The sequence below is a fragment of the Protopterus annectens genome, chromosome 2.part1 (genome assembly GCF_019279795.1).
Source record: "Protopterus annectens isolate FY-2018-M chromosome 2.part1, PAN1.0, whole genome shotgun sequence".
NCBI lineage: Eukaryota > Metazoa > Chordata > Ceratodontiformes > Protopteridae > Protopterus > Protopterus annectens.
In genome coordinates this window covers 465,608,311-465,636,201 of record NC_056729.1, presented here as the reverse complement: position 1 = coordinate 465,636,201, position 27,891 = coordinate 465,608,311, and the positions used below count along the sequence as shown (strand labels likewise).

Sequence of the window (27,891 nt, the reverse complement as noted above, 5' to 3'; positions counted from 1 at the left end):
TATATATATATATATATATATATATATATATATATATATATATATAGTACATTTAGTACCACGATTACACTCAAATAACTTGTTAAATAACGTCCTCATTCAGTGTACTATAGTGTCAGACCTGACCTTAACAATGCTTTGAAGGGTGCTTAATTGTTAACTACCCCCTATGTGCTATTAAGATTGCATCAGGCACAAAAGGCTGACAATGCCAGCCACCAAAAAACAGCAACAGGACAAGAAATGCCTTTGTTTCAACTTCCATTTCTGCCTCTTCTCTGTTTATTACTACCAGTATTTTGAATTAAACTGCTTTCTTTAGACATGGAATATATAAGGATATCACAACCACTTCCCCACTGCTTTACCAGCTTTTAAAACTGATACAACACATCGTTTTTTTTTTCTTTTTTAATCTTACTTTTGTGTAACTAATAGTATATTCAGCAGATAAATCCCCATGCGCTACAAAGAATTGTGATTAGATATTTGATCATAATGCAGTATTATGTGTTTTCAACATGGATAACAAAATTCATCTCTTGAGCTTTGTTCTTGAGGTGAATTTCTTGGCATCCATATCTTGAACACAAAATGTACATGTTATGATTGGAGACCCAATCATAATCCTCTATGCAGGCATGGATCACAGTCATAATCATCATCATCATCATGTACAGGGTGTGGCTATGTTGAGGCATGGCTATCAAAACACAATGGGCAAAGGGGCATGTCATAGGAAGCAGACAAGGGGTCTCAAGGTGATGGGTATAGTGTTTCAGGATTACTTCCTCCAGTGATATGGATGAAGTGCCACTATGTGACCATAAGAAAGGGTTAATATGCTTCATAACTTCCACAACCTGCTATTGCAAAAATAAAGTTTTTTTACAAGTATGCTTTATCTGCCTCACACTCCCCAACACAGGGATGCTACAACGTTATCATACTTTAGCGTAGGGGGTGGAATACTTTGAGATAATGCAATATCAAACTTAGTATAACTTTGTCCATATGCAGTATAAAGGAATCACAGTTTTGATCTGAATTGTAACAGCCACCCAATCAGCCTAAATATATATATATATATATATATATATATATATATATATATATATATATATATATATATATGTATATAGGTTTTAGAAAAACATTTCAATGTCTCTACTCTCTGCCCTTTATTTATTTCAAAAGAGGTCCATTAATCCATATGAAAAATACATTTCTGGCAAACTCATTTGAATTTTTCATTCCATAAGGCTATTATAAACTACAAATTTAACAATAATACTAACTACAACAATAAGCCTTTTACATACCTCCAAACTTCATCCTGTTATTAACATTATCCATAACTGTGGCATTAACCCAGAACCAAGCGACAATCTTAAATTTAAGGTTATAATTAGGATTATGATATAACCAAACAGAGGATGAACTTGTGAGTGGGCTAATTTAAAGCTCATATTTAGTATTACTATTAGAGTCAGTTATACTGTGCAAGAAGAAGTGACAGGCTTATGACTACATTTTGAAAATGGCAGTCAGGGTAGATTAAAAATAAAATATACCACTAAATCAGAATGTGTGCATGCAAAACGTATTTCTAAAAATAATACAGGTTCAGTATGAAACAAAAAATATAAATAAAAAATAAGACCATGCATTGTTAGGGTCTGAAACCCTAATAGTACATTTCTAATACAGATATGCAAGCGGGCAAAGATGCAAGAAAACTCACTTATGATTTCCTGACATACAACTACAAGTACCTGAAAACATATCTATACTATTTAGCAGAGTAAAATTGCATTGTATCATACAGACATTGTAAATGTTGGCATGTGTTGTCACAAGAGTGTGACTGGGATTCACCACCACCAGTGGTAATCCGTAACATGGGTGGAAAACCACTGGCAGTAGCCTTTTCAGATTTATAAACAGGCGCACTGCAGTGATTCTACATGGTCAGTAGAATTACTGACGGGCTGTCTTCACAGCCAGGCTAAATACTAATGAGGCATGCCAGGGAGTGGCTTATATTAATTAACCATGTGGTCTCCCCCCAGAAATGCCTGCGGGAAGGAATTTACATACCCAAGAGATTCCGAAACTTACTTGGGTGTATACATTAGCATGGATAGCAGTGTTAATTAACATGGACAAAATGGTGTATTCAGCTTTTACTTCTAATGGAAGGTAGCACATTGCAGGTAAGTGTTGGGGAGTTTAGCGGAGAGATAATGGTGGGGTAATTATGAGTATGTGAAAGAGAGTGTGTGTGTCTGTGCCTGTGAGTGTGTGTGCATGCGTGTATGTGTGTGTGTGAGTGACTGTCTACGAGTGCTTGTGTGTGTGTGTGTGTGTGTGTGTGTGTGTGTGTGTGTGTGTGTGTGTGAGACAGAGAGAGTGTTTGTATGAGTGTGTGTGCATGTGTGTCGGGGTGATACCATTCTTCTCAATGGCCATACTCAAGACCTCTGGACAAAGCCTGAGTGGAGTAACAGTAGCAGACACTAGAGACATACTCTAAGCCACTTAAGAAGTTAAAAAAAAAATAATAGAGCAACATGTTTTGCATTACAGGGCATTTTCTGAACAATAAGAAGTATGAAACTAATGGCTGGCATTAGACTGACTGACTGCAATTCACCCTGATTTACGAGGGACAGGTCAAAACTAAGAAACAACATCAGGGACTTTCTGTAAAATCAGGGACATTTGAGAGGTGTGTGTGCGTGTGTATGGGTGTGCTTGAACTCGAGCTTGGGAATGAGTGAGGGTGTCTATGAATGTAATCCAGTGAGAAAGTTTGTACTGAGTGACTGTACGTGGGGGATGTCTAAGTGATTAAGTGTGCGCTTCAATGTCTGCAGGTGTGTAGCAGATTGATTGAGGGGCTACCTGTGCCAAAGCAATGCATGAGCCACCAGTGGTAATTATTGCTGTTTAGTGCTAGTGGTAACACAACACAGTTTAGAGGAAATGCAAATTAGCCAATAATGAAGTATTCCTCATTGCAGTTAATCATGTCTCTGAATCGTATTTCCTGCCCTCACATAAAATACCCCTTTTAGTCACAGCACTTTATGTGAGCATGCAGAAATGTTTCAGAATCCAAGTCAATATTGTGTCACATCATAGGAACTATGATGATTGTTCATACGCAGCTGTATAGTGTGTTGTGTAGCTCAACTGAATGTGCTGTCTTGTGTTTTTCTGTGCTTACATGCAGTTAAGTTTCTGTGTACGGATAAAAACATTATCAATCTTGTTATCAAAAGTTTTCTTTTCTGTTGTTTTGAATTCCCATGGCCAGGCTGAGACTGAAATTGGTGATTTGTGATCAGTGCCGTATCCCAGTTAATAAATTAAAATAAAAAATAAAAATAAAAATGTATTAATTGCAATGACTGGACACACTCACTAAGTTCATAAATATAGTAATTTAATGCCTGACAATCCAATTTTTCTAAACATAGCTGAAAGTTCTTTCTATTCTCTTCTGATGATTTTCCTAGAATCAGTCTCATATAAACATAGCTCATACCTCCAGTCATATTATTACCATCACTTCTCTGCATTGCCCTTTGTGTTATGGAAGTGTATAGCTCCAGTAATAGCCTATTGCAGGCTACAAGATGTCCACAGTTTCTGTATTTAGATGGCTTGCTTATCGTTATAGAGTCTTTTTGAAAGTTTCAGGAATCTCACATTTGTGTAAGAGATCTCTTTTTCAGACTAGATTTCCAGGAAAATATTCAAAAGTGTTGTTTGGCTCCTTCCCATAGGATTGTTTTCCTGGGGTGTTGCCTAGATTCTTCAGATCAAAGAACTTTTCTTCCAATGGAGAGGCAGTGTGCACCACCATTTCTTCCCTCATCCATTGCCTGATGACCTACTCAAATAAGTCCACCAGGTTTAGTAGACATGATCTTCCCTTGACAAAGCCAAACTGGGTTGGGTCCAGTGTCTGATGGTTGCCTATGTCTTTGTTGATCATTTCCATGATAATTTGTTCTGTGGCTTTGCATATTATTCTAGTCAGAATAATATGTTTGCAGTTGCTGGGGTCGGTTGATGGTCTACCCTTGTAAAGAGGGATAACTGTTGCAGTCCTCCATTCTCATGGTACAAAGCCTGTTTTGAAGGTATAGCTGAAAAGTAACTCAAGTAGCCCTGACATGTCATGTTTCAAGCTATTTAGAATGCATCTCAGTATACTGCTGGGGCCCACTGAGGCTGTGTTTTTGGACTTTACTCCATCAGGACCTGTTCCCTGTTAATAGTTGGGGGTGTTAATACCTATAATACCTGTTAATACCTATTAGGTATTTCAAGGGGAAGGCAGTGGGAGTTGGGGTTGATGTCTGAGCTGAATTTGTCGGCCAGCAACTTCATTATGTCACTCTGTTCAGTGGAGGTGGTACCATTGACCACCAGTTCAGCACACCAGTGTGTGCTGTCTTTGTGGTTTTGGGTATAGATGTGAAAGTCCTTGTGGTTGCCTTTAGCCTGTGAGGCTATCTTGTCTTCATAATTGGCCATGGTGGACTTAATTAGTCCTCTTAAGTTTCCTTTTTAGTTTAATGGTTGCTCTTCTTTATTTTTAGCAATTACTTTTTTTCCTTTTGTTATATACCCTATTAAGCTTAGGATTCCATCAGTGTTGTTTGCTTTTAGAGTTTGTTTTGGACTTCTAGTAGGTACAGTAGCATCTACACAATGATTTATATGATTGTACAGGGTCTCTGAACAATTCCGCATAGGTTACTGTGAACTCGGGGTTGGGAGGGGCACTGAATTTTGACAAACTATCGCTTAATTGGATGTAGTTTGTTTTGGAATAGTTCCTGTTACAGGGTTTGCTGAAGTTACCAAGTTGCTTTTTATTTTGAAGAAGACTGTTTTGTGGTCCAGTCTCACCAGTGAGGATGTGACAATTGGGGGGGGGGGGGGGCAGGTGCAGCACTCTTCCATATTGGTGAGTATTAGCTCCAGTATGTTTGAACCTCTGCTGAGTGTTCAACCTATCTGGTCAAAGGTATTTGGGTTAATAAAGTCTAGGAATCATTGTTTCTGTGAGTATGAGGCAGTGTACATTTCCTAGTCAAACGTCTCCCATGAATAGGGTATTTTGTTTAATGCTGAGTGTCCTCAGTAGGTCTATTTATGAACTATGGAATTCTAACGACATAGAGGGTAACCTACAGCTTGCTAGAATATGGTATAGGTCTTCGTCTATGGTGATTTGCACATGGATAAATTCCAGGGCATCGTCCTGTTTAACCAACGTACAGTTACACTTGTTGCTAATACAGATTGAGACTCCTCCACCTTTTGTCCCTGTCTGTGCAGTTGATGGTCTAAACATGTGTAAGGCACCAAAGCCTTTCACTGGTAGGTACCTTCTGCGGATTTAAACCACAACTCGGTAATGGAACAGATGTCTACATTGTACAGAGTGATGAGAACTTATAAGTTGTCGAGTTCCTTCTTTTTGCTTCTACCATTGAGCCTTTATACACCTATACACCTTTATACACCTATATACACCTGATACACAGTTATACACCTTTATATTTCTTCATGTTTTATTTGCTATGTCAGTAGTTTAGTTAATTTGGCATTCCCTAAAAAAGGCACTAAGGGGGTGGATAAAGCTTTAGCCAACATTTGGAAGCCTTGGGGAGACAAGTGCAGATCATGGTTTTCAAAAAAACGTGATTTGTTAACCATGTTCTTCCATGCTGATAAATATTGAATCCCGTTGGAAAGACTCTAGGAACTAAGCCATTACTGAAGTCAATCAGCTTGTTTGTACTGCAGTATCATCCTTGAATGTAGAATGCTGCTCAATGCAGGGCACATACCTGCCTGGGACACATATTTGGACAGCTCAACAATGTCTCTTCATAGCGTCCAGAGAGGTACACCTCAGGTCATTAACACCCACATGGACTATTATAGAATCAATTAACTCTCAACCTCTTGGAGCAAGAAATCTGGAGAAATACGTAAATAAAGGGAATGCAAAGGCCAAAAAATAGGGGAAATTTTTAAATACTGCTCCTACAAACTTAGAAAATTGATGACCGGTTTTGCATTAACATGAATTTTCTGAAGGGTATGAAATCAGAAACTTAAATGTCTGTCACTATTTTATGCCTTCAATCCTCAAAGATTTGTCAGTGATTTGCCAGAAAACCTAAATTTTATGAGAAAACAGAAAAAAATATATGAGGCAAAAATCTAGACAATCTGCAAAAATCTGGACAGTTGAGAGGTATGTAGAATCATACTGGTACCTGTGGTATAGTGACTTGAGTGTGGCAGAACTTGTTAGATCCTGGTTCCAGACAATCATTTATTTATTTATTTTATTTTGCATTTGTTTACTGGGAAAGTCCGACTGGATATGTGTTCATTTTCAGCGGAGGCCCGGGGAGAAAAGGTCCAGAAAGCAGAGTACAAATACATTAGGAACAACAGAAACATTTAGAGATAAGTATAATACTCAGTTTTCAGTAGGGTTACAAACTTAGATAAAACATAGTAGACAACATCAAAATCATGTAGCTTCAGTTTCAGACATTAATACACACAGTTATGGGCCAAGTCCCATCAAGAATTCATATACTTATTAGAGTATATGATTGAAATGTTTAGGGAGAGTTTGCAGGAACAGCAGGAGGTGATTAGTCGGGGTTTAGGCAGGGACATTGCCAATGCTGTTGGAAGTGTAGTTTGAGGCTTTTTTTGAACTGGGTTAAGGAGGATTGGTGAGTAAGTTCGGCAGGTAGCATATTCCAAGTTTTGCCTACTGAGTTGGCAAATAGAGAGTCCCCAGCCACATTTATGCTCTTTGTACCATTAGTTTGTCAGCAGAGAGTAGTGACCTCAGGTTGCTGTATGGTTTGATGATCTTATTTAGTGCTGGTGTTTTTTCGGGTTGATATAGTATTTTGTGGGTTATTACAAGTTGGCTGTATCGGAGAAGATTGGGCCACTCCAGCCATCCTAGCTGAGTTAGGTTGATACAATGGTGGGTCCTAGAGGTAGCACCTGTAGCAAATCCAGCAATATGATTGTAACAACTAGCAAGTTTGGTAAGGGTGGCTTGGTTCAGGTTAGTAAAGAAAGGGGGGAGGCATAGAAGAGGGTAGAAAGTAGGTGGGACTGAGAGATAGTGGTTCTTGCAAAAGGAGTGAGGAAGGGTTTGATCCTGTATAGGGAGCCCAGTTTTTGTTGACAGATTTGATGGTTTGATTGACATGGATATCATATTTTAGGGCGTTATCGACTGTGACGCCCAGGAGTTTTGTGTGAGTATCTGGGGATATAATAGTGCCATTGTTGGAACTTATAGTAAAGAATGGTGAGGAGGGTTTGCAGGTGGGGAAAAGATGAGCAGTTTAGTTTTTCTTGGGTTTTAATCGAAGCTGACAGTTTGTGAACCATTTTTCTACATCACTAAAAGTATTCTGGGTTAGGGTCATAAGCTCAGTTGAGGATGAGGTGGCACATATTAAAGTAGAGTCGTCTGCGTACTGGATGCAGGTGGCCTTGGGAGTGATGGTGGGTAGGTCATTGATAAAGACTGAGAAGAGTAGTGGTCCTTGTATGGAGCCTTGGAGGACTCCTAAAGTAATGGGTAGATGTGTGGCTAGGGTATTCTGCCATAAAACTGCTTATTGTCCATCAGACAGGTTGTCTATCAGCCAGGTAAGATTGGAACCATTTAATGGAGCTACTATTCAGTGACAGTTCCTTCAGGATGCAGAGAAGGCCTTAGAGAAATCTAGGAAGAGAGCTGAGGTAAGTTTGTTATTGTTTCGGTTGATGTTGATAAGAGTTAGAGAAGGATAGGAGGGCTGATGTGGTGCTGTGGTGTGGCCTAAAACCATTCTAAGAGTTGGCCAGTAGTTTATTTTGGGTGAGATAGTGTATTAATTGGTTGTGGATGCACTTTTCCATAATTTTGGCCAATGGTGATAGTATGGCTATTGGTCGGAAGTTTGAGATGTCTAAAGAATTCCCTCCTTTATGAAGGGGAATGACATGGGAAACCTTTCAGAGAGGGGATAGTGGCTTCAGTCAAGGTGCAGTTTATTATGATCGAGACAGGGTATGCAATGGTATCTGCCCCTTTTTGTAAATATTCTGGTGGGAGGAGATCAGCTGCCAGGGTAGTGGGCTTTAGTTTATTAATTAGAGATCGGATGGTGGATGTAGATACAGGTTGGAAGGCGAAAGCGAGTGGGGTAGTGGTTGTGGAGGAGTTTTGAAAGGAGCTGGTGGGGGGTAGTTGGCTAGCTAGTGACTGGATAGTTTTGGTAAAAAAAATGTTAATGATGTTAGCAGTTTCCTCTGGAGTTTTAAGGTTGCAAGTTGAGGGGGTGGGGGTGGAGGTATGGCCAGGGTGGAGCAGTTTGTTTATGCCTGCCCAAAATTTTTGAGGTTTGTTCTGGTGTTTTTGCAGAAGGTGTTGATAGAAGTTTTTTTTGTCTAACAGTGTGGCTTTCTTGGTATCATTCCTTAGTTGTTGGAATTTAATATGGTCAAGTGGGTCTTTGGAGGCGTGCCATTTGTCCCATGCTTTATTTCTTGCTATGATTTTGGTTTTGGTTACTTTAGAGAGTCAGGGGGCAGTCTTAGTTTTGGCTCTGAGGGTGCGGATATGAGCGTGGGAATCTAGAATGGAGAGGAATTTAGAATTAAAGTAGGCTACAGCAACTAACCATTATATTCTCCTTGTTCAGTCTGGTGAGTCGGGCATCTGTGTGTCATACAATGGAGTCCCCTATGACAAGAGTCCTGAGTAATGTGTTGGCTTGCATTATGGGCTTTACCTTTGGGGTGTAGTGTTTTGTTTTACTTTTAGTGAGTGCTTTACAGATTTCTGAGGATAGGCATTGCTGTTTATAGGCTTAGGATGTCTTTGTGATTTGGAAAGATTGCTTTTAAGGGCCTCAGTATAGGTTGACTTGTGTGTGTGTGTGTGTGTGTGTGTGTGTGTTGGATGTAGCGTGTGTGTTCTTGACAACCTTTTTGTATGCATGATTTTTGCTTCCAGCGAACCTGTGTATGTGACTCTCCCGTACACTATATTTGTTTCTTTAAGGATTAAATGGTTCTCTGTGAACATGAGACAATTGCTACATTGCTATGCCCATATCTACCAAGCTGGCTATAGAGACATTTGAAAACTGAATATCTGTGTCATCTGGACCTGTATTTGGGTGGGCTACTGTAGGTCATGGATTGGATTATATAGAAGTCTCCTTGGGTAGTTTCTGGGGTTTGGCACTAGACTAGGTAAGATTGTGTTAAGATTTGCTAGTAGTGCTTTTTAACATGAAACTAGCTGCTCTAAGCTTTTCTCTGTGCAATGGTTACAGGTTTCAGTTTTAAGGGAAGTTTTATAGGTAAAATTTACTTTCTGGGCATTTCTGTCTGTACAGGGCACTGCCAACTTGTTGATTTAATAGCAACCTAAACTACTTTGACAAGACAATTTCAAGTATTAGGAACCCTTAGAATGATTTAAAGGCAAAATCAACAAATAAAGCAGTAGTACTCTACACAATTAATGGGTGTGTGAAATAATAAATCTCGTATCTGCCAATGATGGAGTAGGATTAACTCAGGACACCCTCAGAGTGTGGCAAGTGAGACAAACAGAAGGGAGCTGCGGGAAAATGAGCAGGAGACAATTTGTAGTAAGAGAAGTTTACTTAAGTGGAGTACTGGTTTGCTGGGTGGCCACTTATTGTTAAGGATATATGAAAAACAATGGGTGGGAAAGTACAACAGGTTACACAACAGACAACAGCAATGAAAGAGAGGAGGGAGGGATGTTGGAAGTCAGATTACCTAACGGGCAGATGTTAAAGACACAGACTTTTAAAATCACAACAGAAGGGTGGGATGTTGGGGAAAAATTCAAATGGTGCTCTAGTCCAATGGTTAAAATTTCAGAAACATTTAGCTTAATGTCTCAGTGGGGGTGGGCCAGACTCAACATGGAAAAAAACAGTAGAGCAGTAAACAGAAAGGCACTGCAATACAACTTTAAAGATCATGTCTAAAGGCACAAATGACATTTTCTTTTCACAAAAAAAGTGTTTGCATGCATCTTTATTTCTGTGTAAAAAGAAAAGTTTGTTTTGCAGCCTTTAGAAAACTACCAAGTTTTAAAGACATCTTCCAAATGTGCAAGGCTAAACATATGGAGCTATGTTTACGGCATTAATATTAATGATCGGGTGGGAGGTTTTGATGTCACTCTGGGCTCCTGCTCTAATTATGCTAGATTAGTATAGGTAAGTAATTGTGTATAACTTAATTAATTGCCAAACAGTTAAATTAACAGTCTGGCAAAAAAAAAAAAAAAAACTAATGATGATTTTTTTTGCAAAACAGTTAATTTAACAGTTTGGCAATTGCTTAACCAATAGAGTGACGTCAATACTTCTCGGCTGTCCATTAATATTAATGTCATAAACACGGCTCTGTATTATTAGTCTTCTGTGTATGGAAGATATCTTTAAAACGTTGTTGCAATGTTCTAAAGGCTGCAAAACAAACTTTTATTTTTACACAGAAGTATTTGCATGCATAAAGATGTATATGAACATTTTTTTTGCGTGAAAAGAAAATTTCATTTCGAGCCTTTAGACATGATCTTTAAGCAGGAGTATACAACTATAAAAAAGTACTGAAGCAGAATCCTGGAGCAGAATTCACAACAGTGTCACTACTGCAGTCCTACCACAGACTAAGGCAGAAGACTATGCAAACATTTGCCAGTAACACTGTAATAAGTGACTAAATGAGGCTCAAGTATGTCAGTAGATAACAGTCCTGCACCAACTCTGAAAGAAGCTACAAGACTAAGGCCACAGACTGGTTCCAAAATAGAAAAAGTTACCTTTTACATGTAATTCTATGGAAATACAAGTGCAGTATATTGTAGAAACAATGGTCTTCACACAACTGTAAATGAAGCTACAAGACTAATGTCCCAGACCAAACTAAAAAAAATGAAAACAGATTACTTTTTTGGCCAAACCATGGAAAAAAATCAGTGAAGTACAAAACAATATCACCACACAGGTCACTAAGTACAACTTAAAATATTTAAGCAGAATTTCAATAAAAAGCCCCCCCCCCCCTTAATGAAAATATTTTATGTCACAACTCTCAGACTCCTGAAAAAAATACCCAGTGTGGATGCAGCTCTATGCTAAATAAAGCAGACTTGCTAGAGAGGGATCCAATCAAATAAAGCCAATACTGGAGTTCAAGCCCTGCTGCTAGAGTTTCATAAACTTTTAGCTTAATGTCTGTCTGGGGGTGGGGCAAACTCAAAGAAAAGGAGGAAAAACATTATGAAGGTAAACAGGAAGGCACTGGAATGCAACATTAAACAAGTACATACAGTTATAAAAAGTACTAAAACACAAATCCTGGAACAGAATTTACAATACTGCCCCTATTTCAGTTACACTCAACATGAGAAAGATTCAATGGTACCCAAGTCAGACTTGTTCCTATAGTAACACCCCCTGGCATTTCAAATTCTAGGTTTGGGATTTGTAGAAAAGGAACTGCTTTGGTGGAGAAACCATTTATTCTGAACCCAGTTCTACCATTTTCCCTTCCAGCACCAGCATAGTCTGTAACTATGGATACCACAGACTTTGCTTGGGGAGCTGTGTCTGTGTGGATAAAAGTACAGGGCCTTTGGAACAAAAAAGACAGATGTTGACAGTTGTAAATGCACTCAGCTCTTTCAATCATCTGGGGCTCCTAGGGCTGCTTCAAGAGATTACAGACAATACCCCAGTAATGTAGTACCCGGCCAAATGGTGGGTAGGTTTCCAATCTTATACTCTGTGCAGATTAGTCATGGTATTATGGGATACAGAAATTCAGCACAATCTCACTATACAGATATCTTACATTCTATTAGAGCAAAACATTGTGGGAGACAAAATGAGCTGGACCAGGACAGACTCTCATAAATGGAAACTGAATCAGGGAGTCTTACAGGATATGAACCAGGTATGTGGAACACATCAGGTAGATCTTTTCAACTCCAGTTACAATAAACGACTGACAAAAGTCTGCTCCAGGTCTCCTTGTAATCAGGCTTGGAAAATAGCTTCTCATTTCCTTGGGAAGGAATGCAACTGTATGCCTTTCCACCCTTTCCAGTGATATCTATGGTTATTCTCTTGAAAGAGAATTGTGGTGATTCCCTTCTGACCCAGGCAACAGTGGTTCTCCCTTCTTTTGAAAATGGCCAAGGGCACTTACCACAATCATCCTTACAGACTGCACCTTGTCACGCAAGGCAGGGGTTTCTTATACTCCAACTTGAAATAACTTCAAATAACAACCTGGATGGTTTTAATACCTTTTAGTCACCTCTTTTCTGAAGATGTGCAGGTTTTAAAGGAGGAAAAAGAAACCTGCAACTAGGAAATTGAATATTAGTAAATGGAAAAGTTTTTCTAGTTGGAGCCTGGATGACAGAATCCTAAAACCCTTCGGGCACCTATCTACTGAGGGTGTGCAGCAGGTATTAAAGAAGCTTTTAGAAATTCATACATAGTAAATGGAAACAATCTTCTAGTTGTACCAAGACAAAAAAACAGAACCAATTCAAGGTTAACATTTCTCTGGTTCTACATTATTTGTATGAGTTACTATCTTCTGGCCTTTCTTACTCCTCCATCAAGATTAATTTAAGGGCCATTTCAGCATGTCTACCCATTGATCCTCCTCTTTCAATGCAATCTAATGTGAAAATATTTTTGAAAGGGGTATTGCATAAAAAGCATCCTAGAAAACTCGTGGCTCCTCCTTGGGATCTTAACTATGTCCTGGAAAAAATTATTCTTGTTCCATTTGAACCAGCTCATCAGGCAGACTGGAGGTTCTTAACAGGGAAAACTGCGTCACTGATTGCTCTGACTCCGCAAGAAGATGATGGGTCAACTTTATCTCATTTTCCACAAAGATGGGGTTTTAGGAACTAATCCTTCTTTTACACCTAAAGTGGAATCCCAGTTTACTTTGAGACGGACTATTCATTTCCTGGTATTCTTTCCAGAACTTAACAATGAGGGAGAAAAGATACTTCATACCTTAGAAGTCCACAGACTGCTTAGGTACTATCTTGACAGAACTAAATCTTTTAGGAACTCTGATCAGTTGTTCATTTCTTGTGAAGGTAAAAAGAAGGGGCATCTTGTCTCAAAACAGAATATTTCCAAATGGTTGTCTTGTGCTATCATCTTTTGTTATATCCACTGTAACAAGGCAATTTGTGTCAGGGTCAGGGCTCCTTATACCAAGGCCTTGGCTTCATCTATGGCTTTTTGGAAAGAGTTGGATTTTAGAAGTATTCTAGAATCAACAGATTGGTAATCTATACATTCCTTCACAAAGCACTATAAACTAGACTCCTTCTCCAGGTCTAGGACACTCTTTGTTAGGATCATTCTCCAGGAACTCCTGGACCCTCACCCTTCTTCCTCCCAGTCAGTATAAGCTGTGGTAGTCTACACATATAACTATGGCTAGTGCAGCAGTGATCAATATGATAAACATATTATAGCTGTACAAGTAAACTTACCATAATAGCAGATATTCAAATGATCACTGCTGCAGTAGCTACTCCCTCTCTCCCTTCCTCTATCCCCCCTCATTTTTGAATGCTGTTTGTTACCAGAATGAGGACTACTAACTTTAATTTCCTACCACTGATCTTTTCAGGACTCTAACCTTCCTCTCTCAGTTGGCATGAAAGCTCTGAAGGATTTAGAGCCCAAACCAGTCTTTTTTATAGCTCAGCTCAAGCTGAATAATGGTTTGGGTGTGTGAAAGATGCCTTGACGCGCTGGAAGTTGGCTGGCTGTTATATTCTGTGTGTAGGATATAACCCATATTGCTAAAGCTATTGCATCAGTAATCATTTCAGCATCTATTGCTATGGTAAGTTTAGTTACCTAACTTTACTTTTCTTTCTTTTATTGGCTAGTGCCAATTGTCCATTTTTATTGGTTACACTGTTGCTTTTTTTCTCTATTTAGCTGTTTACATTTTCTGTACTCTCTTTTACCCCTCAGTAGGTGATAACTGCGGCATCACAGAATATTGTATTTTACTATGCATTATTAAAGTTGTTCTGACTTGTGATTACTGACATTTTATTAACATCCTCTACACAGTCATTTAGCATATTCTCAAGCAACTTTATTTCAACACTAGTTCTTTTTGTGCTCGGTTGCTTTATGTTTGAACTTAAAGTCTCTGCGTTTGAAATGGTAACCTCAGTACATACCTCCATGCCATATTACAGTTTAAATTCATACTTCCCTTGACAGATTAAAAACCGATACATATGGCAGTTTGAGACGCACCTTACAGTTCTAAACTATGGACAGGCCTTACATATTTGAAGAACACATATACTTCTTTACTAGTATAGAACTAAGTAGTGAGTTATTTTTATGTCTTTAGACTTTTGTTTCAAAACTGTTCTATCTTTACACGTATTTTTGATTGTGTTTTACCAAACACAGACTGAATCTCTTGGTTTGCAGTCCCACCCACCTTATCTTATTCTAGCATTATACTTCTCTCACAAATATTTCACCTGTGACACCACTCCTCTCTAACCCTCACCAAAAAACTTTACTACTAACATGCAAACACCCTGTTTACATTTTTCTATTTCCCAACTTCCATCTAACATTACGCATCATTCCCAACAGCTTTTCTCCCTCCTATACTGCTTTGCACAACATCCATTCATACTCAGACTCCATCCCGAGCAGTATCTATGTATTATTCTACATTTTAACTTCTACTATCCCCAAATAAACCCTCAACTTCCTAACTTAACTACATCTTCACACCCTATCATTTCATGCCTTCTTGATTCCTACTTCCCCAATACCTGCTATCAATAAAATCAGATCCATTTACTTAATCATGCTACTCCTCAGTTTATCCTCTATTCATCTTCTCCTACTGAAACATCCCTCATTCTACCATAACTCAATAATAGCCCTCATCATCTTTCCAGCTTTGCCCCAACCAGATAGCCATACTTCCTCCCTAAACTCTCTACACATCACACCAAATCTATTTAATGACTTCCCTCACCTTTGACCCAAATATAGACTGATTAACTCCATTTCAACGTAAATCAAAATAAAATTAAGTGCAATACTACTCTTCATAAACAATCATCAATAATACCCCAATATACTAAAATCTTTCAAGGAGGAGACATTCACCCTAATCCTGGTCCCACCTACCACAACTAACATCAAGACAATTCTCTTTGACACACTACTCTAGTTTCACAATGATCAACCCCCAATCCTGGTAATCTTAACCGTTGCCTCCATAAATATTAGAAGCATAAGAAATAAAACTACTGAAATACATTGCCTGGATTACCCTACACAAGCCTGCCATTCTCTCTGTAACTGAAACTTGGCTTAAGCCTAGCATAAATGACTCAGAAATTACACCCGCTGGCTATAATATCATTAATAATGACAGTATAAAGAGGAAAAAATGGTAGCACTGCTTTAATATTCCCAACAACTGCATTTCCTCCAACAAACCAATATATAAGTTCATTTCAGCAGAGCTTCTTATTACTTTCCTGAAAATAAACAAACATAACAAATATGTATTTCTGTTCCACACATCCCCGTTGGTGAAACTACAGCTACACTCGAAGATGATATACATTGGATATCCATAGCAATTCCACAAGAAAAAATACTACTAGATGATGTCATTATCAGTTGGTTGGAATTAACCTCTAACTCCCTCATATCTAGCATGAACATACGGTTTCACTCAACTAATTAATAGCCTCACACATTATAGTAAGACATGAAATTCTTTATTAGACTGGATCCTAGTATCAAATCCAGTCAAATTCACCACCACAGGTACAATGTTAGATTTTCTCAATGACCATGTCCCAATGTATGCAACCAGATATCTCACACATCCACTTAAACAGCATGTTTATAAAACAACACACAACCTGTCCAAGTTTAGCCCAGAAATATTAATTTCTACCCTATCATCTATTAAGTGGAACACTCTAAAATCTTCCCCTTAGATAATTCTGTAAATGAATTCTATACAACTTTCCTAAATATCCACAGTATCTCAAAAACTTCAAAATGCTGTGCAACTGTACTATACTGTAACAACTTTCAGAACAATAGTAAACACAACCCTAAAAAATTCTGGTCAGCCATTAAAGAAATCTTACATTCCAGCCAAAAATTTAACAGCAACCCCTCTCCCAATAACTCATCACTCAAAATTGCAATAGAATTCAACACTTTTTTTTTCATAGATAGTATAGTGTCCCTAACCAAGGATTCCCCAACATCCAATCCCAATCCTGTCCAACATCCACATATCACCACGCCCTCTTTACCCTTCAAACCTGTGCCCATATCTTATATTAAACTACTCTTAAACAAACTCAAACCATGATCTACATCAGCTGATGACCTTTCAAGGAAGTACCTTAAAATAGCTGACAGCATTGCCTATCCTGTCTTAATCATTATAAATAGGTCAATTCAAGAGTCCACATTACCTGTCTCTGGAGGAAAATCATATATTATCCCTATAGACAAAGGAAGAAATTCAACAGACATTACTAAGTTTAGACTTGTAGCAATATTATCATCCCTCTCCAAAATACTTGAAAATGCATTCAAAAACAATTGCTAAAATATCTCCTGCAAGAATAACTGCTATTGTCCTACAGAACATGGTTTACATCCCTCCCATAGTACTGACATGGCACTTTTAAACTTTATAGATACTGTAAAGAAAGCTAGAGATAATGCAAACTAGTCTTTTTCATATTCCTAGGCTTATATAAAGACTTTGACACAGTTTGTCACAGCAAACTTCTACTAGAAAATGTCCACACAAGGTCTATCTCAGCCCATCCTTTTATGGTTCAAAAGCTACCTGTCCAGCAGATTATCAGTCAGTAAAATGGCAGTCCACCCTCTCTCCATACCTCCCCATCACCACCAATGTACTGCAAGCATCTATCCTTGGTCCCTACTCTTTAACAGTCTCACTAGCACCCTCCACACATCCATGCAATAGGCCTACCTAATACAATACACAGATGACTCCACACTCATATGCAAATCTGAAAACCTGGCACATCTCCAAAAAATACTCAGGGAGCTTTATCAGACACTGAAACATGGTTTTATAACTCACAATGTATGCTCACCCCCCCCCCAAAAAAAAAAAACTACTAAGTTTCCCCCAAATCCCTCTCTCATGAAAATCAGAATTTAAAATCCTCTCTCTCTTAATAATGCAACCACTGAAGTCACTTCTCATAGCAAATTATTTGGGTAGATTATGAATGATAATTTTAAATTTGACCTGCATATACATAATTTCATGAAAGAAAAATCAACAAAAACAAGGGATGGTTTACAGAGCCAAAAACGTTCTCACCATCACAATTAAAACTATACTTGCCACTACTTACCTCCTCCCCTCACTACGTCATGGCTCTTTCATCCTTACTAATCTCCAGGCATCACATTAAATCTTGAACAATGCTATAATAGATTGGCCAAATCTGCAGTAAATGCCAGCTGGTTACAACTACCCCATCATCTGATATATATACACAGCTTCTTACCACATACCACATTTTCCAGCATCTATTTGCTTGTCCAGGACTAAATACCATTCTACACAACTATGCTCCAAATTGGTCATTATGACCCACTGACTAAAAACTTCTGTCAACAAACCTATCCAATCTGCTGGGTGTGGTCTGTACTCATACCATGTTGCTAATTTCTAGAATGTCTTAACCTGTATCCATTAGGTCAATACCCTCCCTACAGTCCTTTATAACTATTCTGAAAGACTTCCTAGCCAAAATCTGACTCTTTATGTGCTTAACCCCAGGATAAACTATATCTCTAAACATGAACAAGTACCTATTCATACCTTGCACCTCCTTACTCTCCCTTTGCACCTCCTTACTCACCCTTCTTCATTCATTTCCTAACTTCAATTTCTCTCCCCGACTCTTTTTTTTAAATATGCCTTAACCCCATTTTTGTTTTACTTCATATTGCAATTCCTGTTTGTATTATACTAACTTAAACTTAAATTTCTCTATAAAGTAACTAATTTTTTTATAAATATTAAATCATTGTCATTTAAGTTGCATCTATTCTTAATCAATGTTTTCACATTATGTCTGATGTGGTACAATTATTTAAACTGTGGATGTTTTTGCATTATTTTTGAAGCTTGTAAAATTATTGTTCTTAACATGTTTTTGCAATACTTTGGAGTTTTTCTCCCAGGGCCTCTGCAGAAAAAGGGCACCAACCCAGTTGGACCTTCCTGGTAATCAAATGTCATTAAATAAATAAAGCCATGTTTTTGGATGGTTTTATTTTTACCAGAATGGCCTCTGGGTTTAAAGTCTTTAAACTACTGCTTCTGGACAGTTTCCTTTGCACATACTTGGGTACAACTGCATTTATGTTTATTACAATTACTCTGCAAGTACAGATTACTCCAGAAATGCAAAGAATATGAAACCTTTTTCTACTTTTTGCTTCAGTGGCTGCAGGCAAACTTTCATTTGGCTATGTAAAAGCCTTTATCTGCAATATGCCAAATATGCAGCTAGATTATCTGTCAGTAACAGTTAATTTATGCTTAAATGGCTTATCCACTCCATAAACAGTTTTCTTTTTGGCCTTGTTACTTTAATTCTTGAAGTTAACATTCCAAAATTGTGTCTTACTTTTACTAAGTTGTTTCACATTTGTCTTTTTAGAAGTTGTACACTTCAGTCCCAAGCTTGTCTTTTTAGAAGTTGTACACTTCAGTCCCAAGCTTTTGTAAGAGCAAGCTCACCAGTTGAGCTGAGCTTTACTCAGGCAGAGAATTTTGGGGAGCTGATTTTTGCCCTTGGCTGTAATTTTTAAACTTTCATAGTCACAGGGCTATCATTCACACATTTTAAAGTGCTACATTTTTCTGCCCATCCAAATACTGGGAGTTGTTTCAGATTTTCTATCTTGCATAATTTTAAAGCTGTGCCTTTGGTCTTTAGTTTCATATTCATCACTAACAAATTTTGACATTTTACTTATTTACCTAATTCATTTTTTCATGTTGGAACTTAAATTCTGATATTTTAATTGTCTGTTCTCATATTCAGTTATATTTTCAGTTGTTGGAATTTGCTACGTATAGTTTTTCAAGCTGTCAGTCTGTATCTTGTTTTAAACTGAGATTTCACTTTTTTTGGTTGCAATTTTCTTCAGTTATGTTTATCACAGACTAATTCAGAAACTTAATTTTTGCATGAGCAAACCAAATCATGTTCTGTTGTGTGTGTGTGTACATTATTATATGCTTCACATAACTTGCATTTGGTTGTGAAGTACATACATTGTGGTTCATAGCTCTATCTGTTAAATCTCCAATGTCATCAATGCTGACATTTTTTTTTTATGTTTATGTTTTTTGGTCTGTTGTTTTAGTTCCAAAGGCCCTGCACTTTCATCCCCACAAACACATTTCCCTAAGCAAAGTCTGTGATGTCCACAGTGAAACACTGTGTTGGAGCTGGAAGGGAAAATGGTAGACCTGGATCCAGATTAAACTGCTCTCTCCACCAAAACAGCTCCTTTTTAACAAGTCCCAAAACCAGAATTTGAAATGTCATTGGTTGTTACTGTTTGTACTACCCTGACTTTAGAAGTCTGACAATAGAAATTATGAGACTCATAGATGCCATGAATCTAAGTATGCTGAGAATTTCTCTTGCTGAAGTCCTGGATTGAGTGGAAGAACTCAGGAACAGATTTAGGTATAGATTTACTTTTTCCTATGTGAGAAAAAGTTTGTCGATCTGAATAATCTAGGAGACGCCACAGGAATGCAAACTTGTAGAAAGGAGTCAAACAAGACTTTAGAATATTTTCCTGGAAATACAGTCTATGAAGGAGATCTCTTACCCAAATGAGAGATGCCAGCAACTTCGAAAAAGACTATGCAAAGATAACTAGGTCATTTAAATGAGGAAAATATGAATACCGTCAGGTCTGCAATAGGCTGTTACCAGAGCTACCTAGAGTTTGGTCAGAGGGCTGTGCTTCTAAATGAAAAAGGAAACAATCCACTGTTTCTACTGCTAATGTAAGTATTAATTTATTCAGCATTGCACTTTGTGAGCTGTATCTGTTCATCTGCTGCTGTATTTAAACTGTATTTTCTACTGCCGCACTTTGTGAGCTGTATTTGTTTGAACTGCTGCTGCTTTTACTTCCGCACCTCGCATGCACTGTTTCCTGCATAATTCATAGATCTCAACGGTCCAGATTATTGCAGAATGTCCAGATTTTTGCCTCATATTTTTGGTCCGTTTTTCACAAAATTGTGGTTTTCTGGCAAATTAGTTGCAAATCATTACAGACTGAAGTTAGAAAATAATGATAGACATTTGAGATTCAGACTTCATACCATTCATAAAATTCATGCTAATACAAAACCTGCTATTCTATCAACTTTCTACATTTGTAAGAGCAATATTTAAAAACTGTCCCTATTCTTGGGCCTTTGTCCCACTTTTATTTATGGCTTTGCTCAGATTTGCTCAGATTTCTAGCTCTAAGAGGTTGAGAGGTACACCTGCATTTTTAGCATAGGCTAGATTAAGATCTGCTGAATCTAGACTTGTTTGTTACCACCTGAGCTCTGAAACCAGCCAGCTTACATTAAGAGGGTTCCCCGCACCTTGTGGCAGAAGCATGTATTAAAGACCTTTCTGAGTTGGAGTTTGCTGGGAAAAGGTTCTGTGTGGGCTTCTCTGACAGGTAGATCGGGTTAATTCTGTTTAAACTTGCTGGTATTTAGGCCTTGTGTTTGCAAGGGCTTGCGCATCGTGCAGTACAGCTCAGTTACAGTAGCGGTTGTAGATGCAAAGTCTTAGACAGATAATCTTCCCTTAATCAACTGCTTGTGTTCCACCAGAAGTTTCTCATGGTTGTGCTTCACTGCCTGAAGAGACACTCAACTGAGCCCCCGAGGCACCACCACAAGTCTCACCCCTTGCAGTTTAGAACTTTTACTAGTCCCTTAGCCACACCTAGTCCTTCTAGTCCTCTCCCTCTTACTGATCACATTACCATATCTAGCATTATGGATGGACAATTTCCCACTGCTTCTCCAGCCAGCCTGTTCGATATGGGCATCCTGAGGCAATGTAGCACTTGCCTCATGTACACTGACAGTCCATTACTCCTAATTCACTCATATTCAAATGTGAGAGATGCATCTATATTAATCTAGAATCTAGGCTCTCTTGTTCACAAATCAGTATATCAGCTACTAAGAAGGTTGTCAGCTCACACACACCACCTTCTGCATCATCCACAGCTGGAACACCTAAACCCACAAATGCGGAGGTTCTCACAAGAAGTCTACCTAAAGATCAGAGACCTCCCAAACATAAACATGCTCCACTTAATACACTTCCAGCTGCACACAATACACATAATAACACACACACCAGTGTCTCACCAAACAAGCCCCTAAGGCAAAACACAATATAAAGAAGTTATGTACTCACCATAATGTTACATCTTTACTGTCAGTTTTTCATCTCTCCTCACATATGGGTCCAGATCTGATCCATCGGATCCAACTCGGCTGTTAGCAAGCTTGTGGCAATCAAAAAGCTCTTGGATACCTCCCCTACTCAATGCATTTCTCTCCATTACCTCAGATCTAGTTTGCTATAATTATATCTATAGAAAAAGGGATTTCAGTGTTTAACACCCAAAAAGATCTTAAAGAAGACCATTTCTGGAGTATAAGGAAAGCAACCTAATCCTTGAGAATCTCTTCCCATTCAACCAAGAACCCCAAGGAAGGGGGTTGGAGGGAGGAGATGTGAGAAGAGATAAAAATCAACAATACAGATGGAATATTATGGTGAGTACATAACTTTTTTATCTGATATTGTCAATTTTTCATCTCATCCTCACATAGGGGACTGAGTCTCCCCCTACCTTTACCCCAGGTGGACTCACAGGAGAATATTCCTCAGAACCATCACACCAAAGGAAGCCCTTTCCCTGGAGACCAACTCTAACTTGTAAAGAATGCTTGTAATGCAGATAGGGTAAAGAAAGCAGCTGAGCAGTTGCTAGTAGTGTGCTTGTGTGGGGGAATTTCCATTGTATATCATGAAACAAGTAGTTTCCTTGAAAAAGTGCAAGAAGCAATTAATTTCTTCCCTTTAGGCACCATTTCACAGAAAGCATGCTTAACACTGAGGGAAGCTAGACAGAATGGTACAAGGAAATTTCACATAGCCAAATGGAAGGCATGTTCCCTTTGGTGCCAGGAAATAAATCAACAGGTTTTTGCACACTGATGGCCTTATTTCTTTAGTATCTACCGAAATTGTGCAAGTTAGGACTGGCATATAGCTTTGTAAAGGTGCATCTTTCAACCATTTTAGACTGCATGCCTGTGGATCCCCATTAACATCCTTGTTACCAGTCAAAGTTGAGGAGGTTTTGCACGTGAGGCCACCTCTAAAAACATTCCTCTTCCACTGCATTTGAATTTGGCCATAGAACAACTGATAAAGCACAATTTGAACCAGCACCAACACCTCCCATAACATTTCTGACATGGAAAACTGCCTTCATGCTTTGTGTCACATCAGCCAAGAGAATTTCTGAGCTGAAAGCACATACGTGCAAGAAGCCACTGGTCTTTCAGGCTAACTACGATGAGCAAAATCTTTCTGCCTGGCGTAAATCTTATGTGACCAGATGGGTCAGTGACAGAACTTACTCAGTCAAAATAGGGGAAGCTACCTCAAAGTACTAGACCTGTAACAAGCGGCATACCACAGGGATCGGTGTTGGGGCCCCTGCTGTTTGGGATATACTTCTCAGAGGTGCAAGCCAAAACCAGAGGTCTATGGCTGACTAAGTTTGCAGGTGACTGCAAGCTGGGCACTGTCATCATCTCCCTTAGTGATAAATCATACTACAAGAGGGTCTCACCCAGACAAATGACTGGTGCCAGAAACATGGCCTCAAACTAAATGCCAAAAAATTCATCATCATCCCTTTTGGGGAGAGTAACATCTCCACAAATGATCACATTAATAACAACATCCTAAGCATGCAAGTAGTTGTGAGGGACCTGGGCACCACAATCTTACTTTTGACCCCCATGTTGCCTCCATTGTTCAGAAAGCTTTCTACATGGCTTACCTCATTAGTAAGAGTATTTCTTCCAGGAACAAGGAAGTCATAACTTCCCTGTATTCCTCCCTTATCAGGCCCATCATTGAGTATAATGCCCCTTTTGGCATGTACCTCATGAAGTACATGCAGCAGCTGGCAGACCACAGAGGTTCCTGACCAGGAGAATCCAGGGCTTCAAAAATCAATCCAGGGCTTCAAAAATCTATTCTACATGGATAGGCTAAAAGCCCTATCCCTCTACAAAGTCTCATACAGACTCTTCAGAGGTGATCAATGTCTGGCATACAGAGCTATCTCTGACCCCTCTTTGATGAAACTGCTGCATATCCACAAGCCAAACTCCACTCACGTGACCCGCATGCAAAACCTCAACTTGGACTGTGACTTCAATAGGACTTGCTGGCGGGACAGATTTGTCTCCCAGAGACTCCCTCATCTGTGGAATAGACTCCCTCTCCACGTCAGGCAGAGTACTTCATTATCCCTCTAAGAGGAACCTGGATGACTGGATGGGAAATAGAAAATACACCCCTGGGATTCCAATTGTGTCTCTGCTGGACAAGGGCATCGGGTGCTGACTTGTGGGAACATGGGCTAATTTATTGGCTAGGCTTGTAAGGGCCTCAGGATTAGTAATCTAGTAACTTGCTATGACCCTATGATCCTATAAGTGATAAAAGTATGATGGTTTGCCCATGCGGCTGCTGCACAAATATCAACCAAAGGAGCACTTGCCTGGAAGAATGCAGATGAGGCCATCACCCTGGTAGAATAAGCTTGAATGGATTTGTGATGTTTCATGCCTTTTGAGGTGTAAATGAAGGAAATACAACTAGAAAGCCATTTTTGATAAGGTAACTTTGGAAACTGGTTGGCCTTTCATAGGACCTGCAAATGCAATAAAAAATTGGTTTGCTTTCTGAAACTCTTTAGTTCTATGTACACAGAAATGTAACTGTCTATTAACATCCACATCCAACAAATGTAGTACATATTCACCCTTATTACTAAAATAAGGGAAGAAAACAGGCACATGTATAGTCTGATTAATATGTGTTTGAGAAACAACTTTGGGCAAAAAAGAAGGGTTGGTATGCAAAGAGACTCTGTCTTTATGAAAAAACAAATATGGGGGCTGGGAAGATACTGCCTGAATTTCTGAGATCCATCTTGCAGATGTGATAGCCACCAAAAAGATAGTTTTCCAGGACAGGAACTTAATATCACAAGATGCTGCAGGTTCAAAGGGTGGTTGAACAATCAGTAGTAGTACCAAGTAAAGATCCCAAAGGGGAGAAGGATCCTTATCGGAAGGTCTTAACAGCATGGTCCCTTTTAAGAAAGCTTTGCAAAGTTTGTAGGAAATGAGAGATAAGTTGCCTAACCCAGTGTAAAAATTTGAAATGGCTGCTAACTGTACCTTAATAGTAGAAGCCACAGCTCTGTTATTGAAAAGATGGTCTAATAATTCCAGAATAAAGTGAATGGGAGAAGTGATAGGATCCATATTGTGTTGTTGTGTCCAAATTACAAACCTCTTCCATTTACTCCTACGTATATAGTTTTTGAATGGATGACTTATGGGAGGACATCAGAATATGACAGACTAGGGAGGAAAGCATAGGTTGTCTGGCAATCAATGGAACTAGAGGAACCAAGCTGTCAGCCTGAGGTTGTGAAGGTTGGGATGAAGCATTCCTATCGGGTCTGACAGTAGGTCTGGAAAGGGTTCCAGAAACCAGGGTTCCTTCTGTAGATGAGGCCAGAGGAAAGGAAACCAGATATGTCAAGGCCAATATAGGGCAATGAGAATTACTGCTCTCTTCAAACTGTTCGCTTTCTGAAGGAATTTTGGAATCAATGGAATGGGGGGAAAGGCATACAATAGTCTGGGAGGCCAATCGTGTACTAGAGCATCCCTCGGGGACTGCCACGGTGGCAGAATTAGGGCAAAGTAGCTGCTGCATTTGTTGTTTAGGGGAGAGGCAAAGAGGTCACAGCAAGGCTGGCGCCATGCGCAGAAAATGTTCCCCGGTACCTTCTGGTTGAGGGACCACTCATGAGGCATGAGAATGACTCTGCTCAACTTGTCTGCTATGATGTTGGACCTTCCCGGAATGTGCGTCGCTACAAGAAAACGGTTGGATGAGATTGCTCATTGCCCCACTCTGAGCCTTCTCAACACAGACAGTATAATCTGGTTCCTTCCTGCTTGTTTATGTACCATACCACCTACATGTTGTCTGACTGAATTGCGACTGTCCTCAGAGGAAGAGCAGTTTGAAATGCCTGCAATGCTAGAAGCACTGCACTCATCTCCAGTATGTTTATGTGGAGCTTGGCCTCATCTGTGGACCAGGTTCCTTGGACCATCTTCCCCAGATAATGCCCCCCACCCTATTTGGGAAGCAGCCGTGGTCACCATAGCCTGTAGTTGAGTGGAAACAAATAGTCAACCTTGTGTCACCTGTTCTGAATGAATCCACCATGAAAGATTCTTTTTGCATATGCTCATTATGAGAATTTGGTGAGACATCGGTTGGTCAATTATTGACCATTGAACAGCCAGAAGCCATTGCATTGAGAAGCCAGAAGCCATGTGAAACCTGGCTAATAGAACCAACAAAATCACCGTGGCCATAGATCCTAACACCTGTAGAACATGGCGGGCAGCTACCTTCTTTTTTCTGATTAACCTTGAAATTTGCCGTCTGACTGTTAATACTCTGGAAGGAGGATCTTTTGCAATCATCTGATTGGTGTCTAGTAGTGCCCCTATGAACTCTAGTGTTTGAGAGGGTTCCAGATGAGAGTTGTAGTAATTTATAGTTATGCCTAGCTTGGAACAAACTTGAAGAACAGAGTCTCTTGCATGGATAAGTAGATGCCTGGTCAGGGCAGATATGAGACAGTTGTTTAAATAAGGAAACACCTAGAATCCTTGTCGTCTCAGGTGAGCCACAACCACCGCCATGCATTTGGTGAACACTCTGGTGGTAGGGCTCTGATCTGGTAATGACTGTCTCTGAGCTGGAAGCGTAGATATCCTGTGGAATGTCTGTCCATTTTTATATGGCAGTACGCATCCTGAAGATCTATCAAGCACAAAAAGTATGGACCGTACCATGACCATTTGGAACTTGTATTATCAAACTGACTTGCTCACTCTGCTGAGATCCAGGATTGGTCTCCAGTATCCTATTTTCTTAGGAACCAAAAATAACCTTGAGTAAGTTCTGAGTCCTCTCTGATCTCAGGGGGACCTCTTGGATGACACTTTTTTTTCCAGCAGTTTTTGAATTTGAATGACTGCCTGATCCCTTTGACTGGGTGGAACATCTGGGATTTTTTATGTCGGGAGTGGGTTGTTGAGAAATAGGAATTTGGTAACCCCTGGATATTATCCTCTGCTCCCACATATCGGAAGTTATCTTTTGCCAGGCTCTCCAGTGCAGGGATAGTCTACCTCAGATTGCCCCCACAGGTGCACAATTTAGCCTCCTTTCAGGAGCACTGAAAGGGCTTCCTGAAGAAAGAATCCTGGGAACTTTGGTTCTGTGGACCTCCTCTGCAGCAAGGATGACATCTTACATTATTGTTTTCCCCCTCTGCCTCTTGGGAAAAACTGTCCACATGTATCCTGGTATCATATAGCTTGAGACTTCTTGAACCACATTTTTCTGCTGCATCTCTGACCCTTGGGATAAGGTCTCTGAGGTGCCAAAAAAATGTATGCCCTTGGCAGAAAGGGTCTTACCTTCCTTCTCACACCTGGATAGCACATCTTTGACTTTGGGACAAAAAAAGAGATGTACCATCAAACAGAGCATTGAAGAATGAAGACTTAAAAGGTTAAGCAAAATCGCAAAGGTGCATCCAGGCATGTCTCCTCACAGAAATTCTGGAACCTGCCGCTCTGCTCATTCTTTGGCTGCATGAGCCTCATGGAAGAGTTGGCAACTGAACGTAGGGTGGCTGACTAGGCAGATACTTTCTGTTTAGCTTCCTAAGCTACCACTCTTTCAAGGGTATCTGAGAGCTCCTTGATCAGATCCCTTTGCAACTTGGTGAAATGTGAAAGATTTCACTGACTGCAAGGCAAAGGTCGCTGAAGAGAAGACATGCTTCCCACATCTATCCATCATCCTTGAATTCTTATTAGGAGTATGGATAGTTGAACTCTTCTCGAACTGCAGCTGCTGCCATGACCATGGCATCTACTGAAACCTCTTTTTTTCCAGAAGACCTTGTCAGAGGGAGCACTTATAATTTTATTTGGTCTTGGGGGAACAGGCTTGATAGAATCTGGGGTCTTCCATGCCCGCAATGAGATCAAACCTATGAACTCAACAGTGGGCAGAGGTACCCAGGAAGTAGATGGGTAGGAACCAAAGGCAGCCAGGTGCACCAACTCCTCAGGGGAAGGACAACTGGAAAGCCAGCCACCCCTCTGTTTCAAAATCTCCAGAATCTTCTCAAAGAAAACTTCCTCAGGGGGTGACCATGGGGATCCTTCTCCCTC

The 27,891-nt window shown here is 39.5% G+C and overlaps 1 protein-coding gene across 2 annotated transcripts in view; it reads right to left on the bottom strand.

The window, feature by feature from the left end:
* LOC122794105 (hedgehog interacting protein) overlaps positions 1–27,891 on the bottom strand; it is a 942,167-nt gene that overhangs the window by 117,871 nt on the left and 796,405 nt on the right. The gene's annotated exons all lie outside the window — the stretch shown is intronic.